Source organism: Leptonychotes weddellii, chromosome 6 (assembly GCF_054177405.1).
Source record: "Leptonychotes weddellii isolate Sample4059 chromosome 6, ASM5417740v2, whole genome shotgun sequence".
NCBI classification, from domain to species: domain Eukaryota; kingdom Metazoa; phylum Chordata; class Mammalia; order Carnivora; family Phocidae; genus Leptonychotes; species Leptonychotes weddellii.
Window position 1 is genome coordinate 75,722,096 of NC_138374.1, and position 12,405 is coordinate 75,734,500.

The 12,405-nt window shown below is 41.1% G+C and overlaps 1 pseudogene; it reads right to left on the reverse strand.

Moving 5' to 3' along the window:
* Positions 1–6,652: 6,652 nt before the first annotated feature.
* Positions 6,653–8,883, reverse strand: LOC115944907 (nucleophosmin pseudogene; annotated as a pseudogene).
* Between the last annotated feature and the right edge of the window lie 3,522 nt (positions 8,884–12,405).

The following is a 12,405-nucleotide window of genomic DNA, read 5'->3' on the forward strand; positions in this document are numbered from 1 at the left end:
AATAGATTACATTTCACAGATGTCCAGAAGATGCTGAGATATGGCTTTTATAGAGAATGATAAATCTTGTGCTATTACTGATGCAAATTTACTTATATCAATTTTGATTTCAAATAAATAATTTGCTCAAATAAATAATTTAAAACAATGTATTGCCCTGGCATAAGTTCAATTGACTTAATTCTGCTTCCTTACAACAAATTATATGAAATAAAAATGATAACATTTGTTTAATTTGTCAAGGAAATTGAACCCTAGACAATGAACCCCAAAGATCAAGCTCAGTTTCATGCATCATACATTTATTATGTTAATTTGATCATGATAATAAAAATCTTTGCAAACAGCTGACAGTACAAATAAGCAGGAAATTCAAGACTAATAAATAATCCCGAAAAGATTTTTGGCAGCCTCCAGGACCGTGAGAAATAAATGTCTGCTGTTTGACATAGACCCAGTCTATGGAATTTTGCTATCATAGCCTGAGCCGACTAAGGGACGTGAAAGACCATCCATTTTGAGTGGGATTCAGAATCTGAAAGGGCTCTGAGGTCTCAGTGGCAATTCAAGCAGCCCTGTCATTGGAACAACACAACATTATGGACATCAGAGGTCTCTATGCGGTTGGAAAATACCCTGGCATCCCCAGCATGAAAACCACAAAGAACTCTAGGCTAATGGACCTGGTTTTGGACATTAGCAGCACATACTAGTACATGATAAAAAAAAAATAGCTCCCAAGAGCTATGAACCTGGGAATGATGGAGAGTCTGACATCCCTCAACATATCAAGTGACCATGTGAGCATAACTGGTCTTTCATAATCCACTTTCTGTGAAAGCCAGCAAGTCAAAGGTAGGGTGGCCCAGCAGACATCTGTCATGAGGTGGAGATGGTACATTTCAGATCAGGCACAAACAGAATGAGAGGACACAAATAAGCTTCATGGGTAGGCTACCTCCCTGTTATCCACTATTGTCCCATGGTGGTTTCTTCCTCAGCTCAAACTTATGCCCACTCTGAGTTGCCTTATGACTTGCTACTGGAGGAGGAGAAAGGCAAAGCTTGCTTACTAGCTGCATTGCTCAGTAGAGCATGCAAGCTAATATAGGAGAAGGGCCACACTGAAGCCAAAATCAGGAGTGGTCCTGAGATCAGCAGAGGGAGAAGCATCATCCCAATGGACACTATTTCACCCATTTTGTGTAGAGAGAATACCCAAGGTAGGAATATAGTCGGCCTCACAGGAACCATGACTAGGTTGGCTGGTTGGTTCATGGATGAAGAAAGATTAGAACACTGGAGACAAGGAAAGTGGGGAAGAGTCAAGTTGAAAGACTTGGAAAAGCCTTCCCAGGATGTGAAGACCTTCGATCTCATGCCAACACTCACGCAACAGCATTCATCTAGAGATTTCTGTCTACCTCAGGTTTCCAGAGTATCTAACCAATGGACATAAGAGCCTGGACAGAGAAACACACTGCATTAGAGATCAGCTGAAGCTCTGGACACATTATGGAACCCACTTAATGAGTATCTGGGAGACAACAGCAGCAGGGCCCTCCCTCCCAAGAGGAACTCAGCCCTTGCTCAGCACCAGGACCTCGGCAGCTGGGCTGCAGGGTGGTCTCACCATCGCCTCTCCTCAGAGGTGCTGGGTGCAAGGTCCTTAGTACGAGGGTCAGCTGTGTAGTCCATACGTTGTTGCTTTTCCTGTTACGTGGAATCGTTATCATTTGATCTCGCTAATGTGCTTTTTCTTCCATATAGATAAACTGCTTCCCATAAACTTCTTATAGCTAGATCCCTCGGGCCCCCTCCACATGTGCTCAGACTTACCTGAATTCTGAGGATATGCAAGATTAGCTCTAAGTGTCCCCCTGAGCTGTGCCTTTTCACAGACATATCCTCAGACTTGTCATCTACAGCCAAAGTATTGCCTGTGTCTTGTGGGTATTTGATTTAATGACATGTTGACTATATAGCAGATGCTGGTAAAGTGATAAAACTTAAGATATTTAATTTTCAATTGGGCAAAACACCAAATGTGTGTGTGTGTTTGTGTGTGTATTCAACGAACCACCCGTAAGTATAATGATCCAATACTTTCTATCTCAAATTTCTATTTCTTGAGTCCAAATTGAAGAAATAAACCTTATAGATTCCAGTTAGAGATTAAAAAGAATATGTGATTCTTTTCAAAAGCTGGTTCCCTTCCTGGAGGGGAATAATATAAGAACATAAATCCCTTAGGACGCTATTACATCCCATCGAGGCAAATCAAGATAAGTTGTTTATTACACCCTTTCTCCCTGCTAAATTTTATTGTAGAACAAACACTGAAACGTCTGATGGAAAATGGAAAATTGAATCTTCATCATCCGATGTCACTAAAATTGTTCCAATCTCCTGTCAGTAGAAAGACCTTTAGGAAAATGATATAAGTATGACAGACACACGGAGGAAATTAAGGGGCTAAAATACAACGCGTCTCTCTGGCTCTTAGACTCAGCGGGGCAGGGTTTCCCAATCACCTAAAACCCAACTTCATCTTGATAAAAATCTCCCTCCCTCTTTTAGTATAATTTAAATCAAAAATTAATCTATTATCACACAAAACTTGAAGCGATGGAGAAAAGCTGTTACTTTATTCTTGAACTAAATATTCTCTTCATACACATCATTCTGATATGACTCTATTTAGCAAAGATGACCATATTCTGAGCCATGGCAGCCTTTTTATCCATGACAATAAGAGAGTGGGGAGGAAGAGAGAGAGAGACTGAGGAGGAAGGGAGAAAATGTTCAGCAGGGAAATCTATAAATGGGAACAAGTTTTGGAGGAGAGAAATTATAAATAAAAAGTTTCAGGAAGAGAGAGCAAGATGCAGACAATCCAAATCAGAGGGTTGGCCAATGTTTCCTCTTTTGGAGAGACAAGAGATATGGTACTGAGGACATACTGGAATAGACACATTTTTAAGGGTAAATAAAAGTGCATTGTGACATCCCGGGGAGAAGCCAGGACAGCATTGCGATAATACTGTGATGTTAGCTATTAACACAGGCCCTTTCTGCTTTCAGGAAATGGTAATGGGTGCATTAGAGAAACGGAGACTGCTTCCCCCCAAGATCACACATGTTTACCCAACCCCTTGCACCTTGAGCAGAAATGGTCCTCCACACCCACTCAGCATGTCTCCTTTCACTTTTCTTGGTCGAAAATGCTGCCTTCTAAGAAAATTCTTTTTTTTTTTAAAAAATGGAAACCAAATCTGAGTCAAGTGAAATATTCTGGGTAGCATGAAATATATCCAAAGAGAGAAAAAGTGAGCATTCAAAGCCTACACTGAAAGATCAACTGGGTAAGACACGGACACCGTTCATGAATGGAGTTGTAAGTCATTACGTTACATGAAACGTTTGACAAGCAAATTTGGAAAAGGGAATCGTGATCCCGTGTAGTCAATTCTTTGAAACAGTGGGAGAGGATCTTTAGCTTTTGACAGACATTGTTTAAATCTTGGCTCTGCCACTTACTGTTTGATCTTAGAAAAGTTACTTAATCCTTCTGAGACGCAGTTCCTTATATCCACCCCAAACTGTACCTATGTGCTAGGGGTGCTGTAATGTCCAAACAGGGGAATCATTTTTAAAGCTCCTACCCCATTCTAGACTATTATTATCATCATCCTCATCATTGTTGATTTTTATTTTCTATGTTTATTTCCTTTATTTCTGTTATGGGACCAGAAAGGATGAAAGGTGATCTCACACTAAGGAGCACCGTGAGATGCTCCTACAATCAGCGGGAGCACAGAGGAGGGGAGCTCCCCTCCGTGGGCAGCTGGCAGTGTAGTGCAGATGCTAAGGGGTGCAGACGGGTTTCCTGGCCTTTCCAGCTCAGAAATAAGAGGAACATGCCAGCAGCAAGAAAAGGAAGCTAAGACAAGCTTGAGGACAAGCTGTAGGAACTTAGGCTTCAAAAACACTAAAGCGATCAATGTTCCGGCCGCGTCCCAAGATCTGTGTTTGTGCAGGTCCCTCTGATCTGCAAGCTGGAGGTAATGATGCCACCATAGGAAATCCATTTGAAAGACACTGTGAAACACAAGGCATCATTATGATGCTGTTACACATGGCTCACTGGACTGATCATTCATATGTACACTGTCAAAAACCATTTTTACATTCTGCTGCTAAATGAAAAATGAAAAATAAATACGTTGGCATCATTCTCCATCGGTTCCATGGTGTCACAGTTAACTGAGTGGACACTTTATCAGACCTCTTCAAGCCTTACATCAAACACGAGTTGCATTAAGATTCTCTCGTGACTGAGGCAATTAAATAGGCAATCACTATTTTGGCCATGCTGTTCTGATAAGTCTTACTGGAAGGAGTGTGTATGTGGTATTTTCTGAGTTTTATAAACATCAGATGCGTTCCACATGTCTCTGTCTGTAATAGCAGATCACGAATATGTCAATTTTTAAAACACAACCGGGGCGCCTGGGTGGCTCAATCAGTGAAGCGTCTGCCTTCGGCTCAGGTCATGATCCCAGGGTCCTGGGATCCAGCCCCGTGTCAGGCTCCCTGCTCAGCGGGAGTCTGCTTCTTCCTCTGCCTCTGCCCCTCCCCCTGCTCATACACTCTCTCCCTCTCAAATAAATAAATACAATCTTGAAAAATAAAGTAAAATAAATAAAAAAATTTAAAAAATGACTTCTTCTACATGCATGCTTCAGTTACTATTTTTTTCTAATTCAGAGCCTCTACTCCATTGTTTCCCCAGTGTTACTCCTGACACTGAAACCAGCCAGGCCCGTTCCCAGAGATGGGAGGTGATGAGTCAAGATAAAGGCACCTGGGACGTCAGTTTGCACACCACCTGCTCTCATGTTCAAACTTCTTTCTCCTGACCGGTATTTTCTGTTGTGCTCGGAGATGGTCATGGTATTTTCGTCTCTGTAATTCTTACACATGTCAACTGATCTTCGGTGTCCCAGACTGACCCTCCATGTTCTCAGAAATAATTTCTCTCTTGCTGTTTCTGCCTTCCTTTGGTAAATCTCCCTCCCCTACATTTATAAGTATTGGAACATAAGCCAGAGGACAGCGGCCGCTACTCAGCAGGCTTCCCCACGACTGAGGGGAAGACGGAAGGATATAAACAAATCTCTTTGCCTGCAAGGCCCCGGCGCTTACATACAAACCCGTCAGATTCTTCAGCTGCTGCTGGTTTTTCCCCACCTCAGCCCTGCCATGAGATCCCAGCATAGCATTCTGCGCTGCCTAAAATCTCCCCGGAGGCGTCAGGCCAAGCACCAACACCGTCTGATCCACCTCGCGTTTGCCCTACCCGGTGACCCTGAACTCAGGGGCTTAAAACATGAGATGCTCTTTGCACTTACCTGAATTATTGCATTCGTTCATACTTTTGTGTCTTTGCGGGTAATTCAAAGGATAATAAAGTTTTAGTCCTATGGATTAATTGTCCTGTGCTTGGGGACTGTGCCTGGCCCTAGGGATAAATACATCACTAGGATAAAAATTCTCCTCCAGAGGAAGAAGTTCCAGTTATGTTATGAATGGGTAGGATCTGAACCAAATCATAAAAAAAAAAAAAAAAAAAAGGTAAGAATTTGTTAAGTGGACAAGAGGGAAAAGGTCATTCCTGGGAATATAAAAAAACCCAATTTGAGCTCCGCCTCCAGATTTTCTGACTAAATGGTTCTGTGCTAACCATCTGCATTTCTTTTTTTTTTTTTTTTAAGATTTTATTTATTTATTTGACAGAGAAAGACACAGCGAGAGAGGGAACACAAACGGGGAGTGGGAGAGGGAGAAGCAGACTCCCCGCCGAGCAGGGAGCCCGATGCGGGACTCGATCCAGGGACTCCAGGATCATGACCTGAGCCGAAGGCAGTCGCTCAACCAACTGAGCCACCCAGGCACCCAACCATCTGCATTTCTAACAAGTTCCCAGGTGATGTGATATTGTCAGAGAGAACCATGGGTTTTGAGGAGAAAATGTAGATCCCCATGTTGAGCTGGAAGGAATGTGACAGTGAATAGGTAATCTTTTTTTTTTAAAAAAAGGAAAGAAACAGACCATAAAGAATCCAAGAAATGGAAAGCATGACTGAACAGAAAGAAGGTACATCTTCCCAGCCCAATACGTTGGATTAAAGATTGGCTAAAATTGACTTAAATTTATGACTTGTTCCCTAATTGGTCGAGGAGGACTCATGCTATTTGGGATGTTTCTTAGAAAACATATACTTAGTTTATAGTTTTTGAACAGAGAAACATGAAGTTAATTTGGGATAGTAGTGTTAATATTTTAAACTTTTAAATGAATTTCTTTGTACTTTATTAAGATACGGAGTTTATTTCACATGTATATTTTTGTCTGCCCAGCATTTCCATTTGTCTGACCACCACTACTATGTCCTATCCTAACAGTCCACACATACCTGAAACCAAGAAAAGCATGGAGCTCTGTCTTTAAAAACCAAACAGGCATTCTGGACAATACGTTCTTGGCAATGGAACCTGGACAATTATCAGACGTGGCAGGCAAAGTTCTCAGTCTGTATTATTAAAAGGACAATCGGATACGTTACAGAAATTAAATAGATGGAAAACTTTAACAAACTACTTTGTTAAAGAGACTTTGTCCTCCCCGCCAGAGATACTCCAGAGCCTCCTGGTCAGGCATCCGGAAGCAATTCTTCACCTAATTGATGGACTTTCACTTTGGGAAGGGAACCACCTTTTTCTATACTTGTTTGCATTTTCGCTTTAATGTCTTCTACAGAATTAGGTCCTTTCAGTGTTTTGGGAGTCTTTTCCTGTTTTTTGAAGGATTCCTGACCTTTTGATCTCGGTGTTGATGGTTTTGAGCCTTCTCCATTCTGGTTTAATTTTTGTGCACTTTTGGCTGGAGTATCTCGTATAGATTTCTTTACTGGAGGCTTGTCTTCAGCTTCCTCCTCACCATCATCATCATCTTCTTCTTCCTCTTCTTCTTCATCTTCATCAGCAGCAAGTTTTGCTTCTTTCTGTGGAAACCTGCTACCACTTCCATGGGCAGCACATTCCAGACATACTAAGGAGTTCACATCCTCTTCTTCTTCATCTTCTGACTGCGCATCTCCCGCCCTCCACCAGGATGCACAGGCCCTGAGCCACATTTCCACTGTAAGTCCACAGGTGGTGTTATTTCAAACCCCCCAGGGAAACTGCTGGCTGGACAGACATTTTCAAAGTTGCCAGTGTGACTTTAATTGGATAGCCATGGTAATCCATTGCTTCTCCTTCAACAATGTGCAATTCATCCTCTGCACCAGCCCCTAAACTGAACGTTCTTAAAGATAACTGGTGCTCATTTCATCATTATCCACCTTAAGGTGATCATCTTTGTCAGCCCTTGTTCACAACCACAAAGATAGTTCTAGGTCTCATGTCCACATCCAGCAGCTCCTCCCTGGGGTGGTGGCACGCTCTGAGGTGGGACAGAAGACGGACAGAGATAAACACCCCTGCAGAGAACAGCCATGCAGGAGGGAGTCACACCGGGGGGCGGGGAATGAAATATTTTAAACTGAAGGGACAGCTTTGTAAACTCCATCATTTTAAGGAGAGAAAAATAAAGGGCTATTGTCTATATTATCTGACCAGATATTTCTTACAGAAAGAAATTAATTTTGAGGGTTTTTTTTCTTGACTCCTTGTCCAGTATTCACTTGATTCTATGATGGTCAATGAACCCTCATGATCTAAGGTAATTTTACTGACTCAACTGGCTAATGCAGAGACTCCCATTAATTGCATACATTTTTAAATCCACCTTACATCATATTTGAAGTTCCTATTTTTTCATTCCCTTCTCTTCTAAAACTATTTATTAAATTAGTTATTGCATACCAATTTAAGTCAAGCTGTCACTTTGATTAAGACTACTTATATTGCTGGGGGTGCCTGGGTGGCTCAGTTGGTTAAGCGACTGCCTTCGGCTCAGGTCATAATCCTGGAGTCCCGGGATCGAGTCCTGCATCAGGCTCCCTGCTCGGCAGGGAGTCTGCTTCTCCCTCTGACCCTCCTCCCTCTCGTGCTCTCTGTCTCTCATTCTCTCTCTCTCAAATAAATAAATAAAATCTTAAAAAAAAAAAAGACTACTTATATTGCTCAAATAAAGATCACAAAATAAAGGTTACAAATAAAGTAACTTGTGAACTACGGTATCATAACTATGGGAAAATGTACTACTTTTATTTTTGTTCTTGTAAAATAAATCTGCAGAGTATGCAAGCACCCTCACTATTTTGTGATTTTTCAGTTACATCACAACCATGCTTCATTAGTGTCATGAATGGATACTTCTGAAAGTTACACAGATATGACTTTTTAAAATGTCATTGTTTCATCTGTAATTTATGAAAGGAATAACAATGTCCGCTGGTAAATTTCCATTTAGCTCTTAAGTATATAGAGTTGTTCATTCCTTCAAGATATACAGTCAGTATAAAGTGACCTTGAAAAATCAGAGAAACTCCTTAAAAATATTGGCAAGATTTAGTAGCATTCTTTAGTTAGAAGTTATCCAAGAGGCTATGGGACAAATACCCAGCTTTTAGAGAGATGGATGTCGACATTTCACAGTGAAGTCAATTCTTTGATGTGTGTCCAATAAAATATAACACATTAATGGCATCGTATTTTATTTTTTATATGAACATCCAATTATTAACACAGTGGTTCTCCAAAATGTTTCAGTCACCCACGAATGTTGAATATTTCCATGTGTTCTTGTAGGTCCACTCCCCACCCTTCTTCAAAAGCCTCTGTGGCCTGGGGGCTAACCTTTGTGGAGCACATGGTGGGCGCCCTGCCATCTGGCCTGGATTAGTGGAAGGAGCTGGATACCAGCCTGAGAGCGGGTGGGGGGGTATTTATTCTCCTGACCCCCTCTTTGCTGATTTGCTATCCCTGTCCAAGCCACTGGCGGAGGCCATTTCCATGCATTGTCCTTTCTCAGTTCTGATGACCCCACCAGCCCAGGTCCCACGTGCTCGTCTGTGCTTCTGGTATTACTAGAACGAGGCCAGCATACATCCCGTGGTTTCCCTAAATAATAGGCTGTTAGTGAACTCTACTGTGATGCCTCATTGAAGAGTCTGTTTCCTTCCAGAACATTGCTACTTAAACATCCTCAGTATCCCATGATAAAATAAGTTCACAATAATATAAATACTTATAGCGATAAAGGAAATTTTCAATTTTTAATGTTCGTGGGCTCTGCACCCGGGTCCCAGGGAGGCCACACTGTAACAGTTACCAAGGTCAGAATGACTCTGCAAAACCTCAAACCATGCACTCCATTTCTGCCCCGAGCACACACTGTACATCTGCTTTGTTTAAAAAAACCTAAAAAACAGGGGCGCCTGGGTGGCTCAGTCGTTGAAGCATCTGCCTTTGGCTCAGGTCATGATCCCGGGGTCCTGGGATCGAGCCCTACATCTGAGTCCCTGCTCAGCGGGGAGCCCGCTTCTCCCTGTCCCTCTGTGCTCTCTCTCAAGTAAATAAATAAAATCTTAAAAAATAAAAATAAAAATAAAACATGCAATAAAGTCTGTAACTTTCTAGAATGTCCTTCATTATGATGATTTGTAACCTCTTTATGTAAAAAACACATACAACCTGCACCAAATGCTCCTTCCCTGGATGCTCTCTTCTTTGTGAAGACTGAGTATCCTGGGCAGCTGTCCTTACCTGGGCTCCAATAATACTCTTTTCCTTTCTCTTTAAAATTTTAAAAAGGTTTGTTCATTTTGCACTGACAATAGTAACATTTTAATAAACAAATTACTCAACAAGCACTTAATAATGGACACAAACTTAACACATTATTTATATTACTAAAATGTCCCCTATAAATTAAAAAATAATAATTTTAATATTGTTGTTTGATATTATATTATGCCTTGTTAAGATACCACAAATTCATCAGTAGCCCAAATAATGTTTCACAGTTTAATAATTTTAAAAACATTTTTGCCTATATCCACTTTAATATCAGAATAAAAATCTAGTTAATAAAATTTGCAGCTTAAAAATGATGTTGCTGAAAATACGCATCTCTACACACTGTTAAGCAAGAACCCACAAGGTAAGTGTATTAAATAAAGATAACATAACAATTATTGGTGTTTTTTAAAACAGAAAAACAGCAATTGAACCTACGACCAGCTCAAGTCAACTTTAATAATGCAGTGAAAACAAGGCACCAAGGGCAAAAGTGCAGAGGTTGCAAATGCACAGATATAAAGCTCTAATAGCATTTTGTTACAACTAGATTGCTTACTGAACAAGTCTCTGAGAATTCTAATCAGATAGTACTTATAATTTATTCATATCATATTTTAATTATCCTTATTAATTCACTTGCTAAATAATTAGGAAATAGCTTTGAATCATGTTTAAATGGCATTCTGTAGTAACGCATGTTATTCATCAGAAGCTAGAAAGATCCATTTTCAACAACTATGCCGGGTGATTTTGATATATTAAACTTTGAAAAAAACACTGAATTGGTATTTTATTTCTAATTTAACACTTAGGTATTTCTTGTGGAACTTCAAAAATCATGAGCTTATCATATGCGTAGCATTAATCTTAGACATTAGTCTCATGAAGAGTTAATTTACACTAAATATAATGAAAACCAACGTGTTTTGGGCATATATAAAAAATGTTTTAAAAAGTTTCAATCTGGGGCGCCTGGGTGGCTCAGTCGTCAAGCGTCTGCGTTCGGCTCAGGTCATGATCCCGGGGTCCTGGGATCGAGTCCCACATCGGGCTCCCTCCTCGGCAGGAAGCCTGCTTCTCCCTCTCCCGCTCCCCCTGCTTGTGTTCCTGCTCTCGCTATGTCTCTCTCTGTCAAATAAATAAATAAAATCTTAAAAAAAAAAAAAAAGTTTAAATCTTGTAGGAGCCCTCAATATTCTCAGCAAAACTACTCATTTTGAATTGAAATGGTGAAATTGGCCTGAATTGGTTCAGATAAAAATACATTCAACACGCAGTGTTCAAAATGTAGCCAGAGAGCATACTGTAATCATCATGGCCTCTGCAAAGTGTCTTGTCCCATTGTACACACACGTGTACACACTCACTGTCCTTGTATAGATCACAGGTAAAGCCACTGAAACTAAGACATGGCAGGTTGAGTAGGTGCTGAGCTCCGTGGGGACCCTGAAACGGCCCCAGGGCCCCTTCCCCCTGCTCTCTCTCTCCACACGGGGTCCCCCGTGGGGTAGCCAACTGCAAAAGTGGGAGCTTCCAGGCCTCCAACACTGTTCTGGGCAGTGTTGCTTTCCCCAAACCCAAGTCATTCAGGTGAGTCACAGGCCCAGCCCAGCTTCAAGAGGGGGAGACGCATGGTCCTAAATGCCAACACATGGGGGCATCAGTGTAACAAATGGGCTGCCAAACCATCCATCTAGTTAGATACCGAGCTCCATAAATGCTCCCCAAACCCCAAGATGCTTGGGTTTAACACACCCATCCTAGCACAGCCAACCGGAGGCAACAAGGACACAATGTTCTTATGCAAACATAACATCTATTCAACACCATCATCCATTAGTAAACTTGAACAGGAATCAGAGGAAAAGTAGCAGATACTAACTTTTCTGCTTGAGTTCACTTCCAATTCTATTTTAGAATGAGACTTCTATATGACTATTAATATTTAAGAACACTCCAAACATAACTGCATAAGTCTGAATTGACACACCTTTTTAAATATAAACGTACCTAGATTTACCATGATGAACAAGTAATGAGATTTATATTCTTAGAGTATACACGATAATTAGAATCATTACTATATGGTGATTGACTAACACAGATATCTATGAAACAAAATAAATACAGCGATAGAAAACATAGGCAGGGGGTCATTTAATTTGCTTTCCTGGGGTGACAAGATGTGGAATCTTGTTAGAAATCAAATCCCAAAATCTTATTTTCCTTTTCCCTATAAAAGAAGAAATTAACACAGGGACCACTGATATTACTTTCCTTAAGGGAAAATTATAATTTCCTCTTTAACAGTTGCTATCAACTTACTTTAAGATGTGATAGACTCTACATTGGAACACTTGAAAACTGAGTCCGATCACGTGCACTAGTGAACTTTCCAAGAAAAAATCATCTGGGCTATAGCCTCAAGCTTCGGGGAGCCTGGGTGGCTCAACTGGTTGAGCGTCTGACTCTTGGTTTGGCTCAGGTTATGATCTCATGAGATCAAGCCCTGCATCAGGCTCTGTGCTAGGTGTGCAGCCTGCCTGGGATTCTCCCTCCCCCTCCGCCCCTCCCCCCATTTGCTTGTGCTCC